Consider the following 2,252-nt stretch of genomic DNA (forward strand, 5'->3'; position numbering starts at 1 on the left):
GACAAATATGAGACGATAACTATAAGTAAAGAGAGAAAGTTGAAGAGGTGTATAAGAGATTAAAACCATAATGATAAATCGAAAGAACTATCTCACGAGATGGAAAGTAAGGTGCTGATATAACAACAATACCGCGATGAGATGCGAAAGGAGAATGCTAGAAATATTGAGAACATAATTAGATGAAAAAAGACGATCGAGTAAGAAAGAATGTATATAAGCTAAGAATTTAGTAGGAACGAGAGGATAAATAGAGAAATGGTACTATGAAGATGGGATTAATGAGTTAGAAGACAAGAAAAAGAGAAAAATGATGATAGAGATGAATTAAAAAGATCAATATAAAGGGAAAAAGGAGAAAATACGAAAAAGAATTAAGATACGAAAAGCGATTAAGAAAACTAAACAACAAAAATATTATGAAGACATAGAAACGAGAGAAAGATAGATAATGAAAAGATAGATTAGGAATGTAGTGATGAATAGTACGACAATGCACCAGAGAGAGTATCTAGAGTTCCTTAGTATTAATAGAGATAGTACTAAAATAGGACTATATATGAAGTAAACGCTGACAAAAACTAAGCACATGACAAAAAAGAAATACCGATATAACAATAGTTAGAACGGAGAAAAAAAAGCATATGGAGTGAAGAGACAGTAGGAATTCATAATGAACTAGGGAGATAAGAGTCAAATGAAGGAGATGAGAGTCAATCGTTCCTATTACATAAACGGAAGGAACCGTAGTGCACAAGATTGACCAATACAAAGAGTCAAGGTGTATGTGTAAGTGTGGGTGTGGGTGAGAAATGCTTTCACAGACGACAGCTGTGATGCGTGGAAATACGTGCATGACTATTCCCTCCTTCTTCCGTCACCCCACGCCCCGCCATCCGCTTTTTTTTCCATTCGATTGTGCTGTTTTCGCGTCGTGCGGCGGTTTGGCGCTGCGGGAGATGCGCGGGCTGCCAAGCACATCTCTCTCCCTCGGTGAGGGACGTGCGCAACGAGACGAGATTATACCACCACATCACACACTCGCAGGGATAGTACGTACCGCTTGCAGGCAGAGTTGTTCTCCCGGTCTCCTGAGATAGGAGTGGGTTCTCAACGCAGTTCATGGGGGCCCGCACCAGCCCTAGTGGCGCTGGCGCCGCGCAGGCGCACCGCCAGCTGCACGTCCTTCGGCCGCACCGTCACACGCCTCGCGTGGATGCTGGCCGGGCTCGTGCCAGCCATCAGCGACGCAGCGTACGCCTCCTGGATCGCCAGGATCGCGCTGCTCTGGAAGCGCGGGCCCTCCTCTCCTCCTGTACGCTCGACACCGCGCGCACGGCATCAGCAGGTCCGTGCTCGCCGGGGACCGGCGGATCGCGCAGGCGCGCGGGCGGCCTCCGTGGTGCGGGACATGGCGGTAGCGTAGGGGTGGGGGGAGGGGGGGGAGGGGTGAAGTAGTGGTGTAAAAGGGATGAGCTGTGCGTGGGGGCGGGGGTGGCGCGGGCGTTTTGGCCAGAGGCAGAGGAGAGGGTGGAGGGCAAGGTGGAGGGCGAGGTGGACGAGAATGCGCAGGGCAGTGATGCGTGGAGGGGCCGCCGCGCAGGTGCGACGGCAGGCAGGCAGGCAGGCGCACGCGGGCACGCGCCACGCCGGCAGCGAGCACCGCGCACAAGTGAGCAGCCCCTGTCGGGACGCTCCGCCTCAGGCTCTCGAGGCGCAGTGGCCCTCTCGCTCGCCCGGCCGCAGCGGCGGGGCAGCGTGCACGACGCGGATGGAGGGAGGTGGAAGACAAAACAAGGGAAGAAATGCGTCTATGAGGGGGAGCGAGCGGGGCCGCGTGCCCGCACAGTTCGCGCGTGGCGCACCGCCCCGCTCATGGGGGCCCGCACCAGCCCTAGTGGCGCTAGAGTTCTGTGCGGACGAACGGGCTTGTACCTGTGACCCCCTACGCGAATACTGACGTGGCTCGACGTCTGGCATGGACGCCCACGCTCGTACAGTGAGCTAGTGGCGCGCGACACACAGAGAACATGCTCAGCGGCCTTGGCAAGCAATAGCATCCTGGATCGTTTCTGAGGCCACTCGCACACACACACACACACACACACACGCACACACCAACCACGTAGCAGCGGCGCTTCACTCTTTCGTTGTTGTGCTTTTCCGTCTCCAATTGTATTCTTTACTTTTCATCTTGGCGCTGTTGTCTTCTTCATCCATCGGTGTCTAAGACGTGTGTGTGTGTGTGCGCG

Source organism: Leishmania braziliensis, chromosome 16 (assembly GCF_000002845.2).
Source record: "Leishmania braziliensis MHOM/BR/75/M2904 complete genome, chromosome 16".
Classification (NCBI taxonomy): domain Eukaryota; phylum Euglenozoa; class Kinetoplastea; order Trypanosomatida; family Trypanosomatidae; genus Leishmania; species Leishmania braziliensis.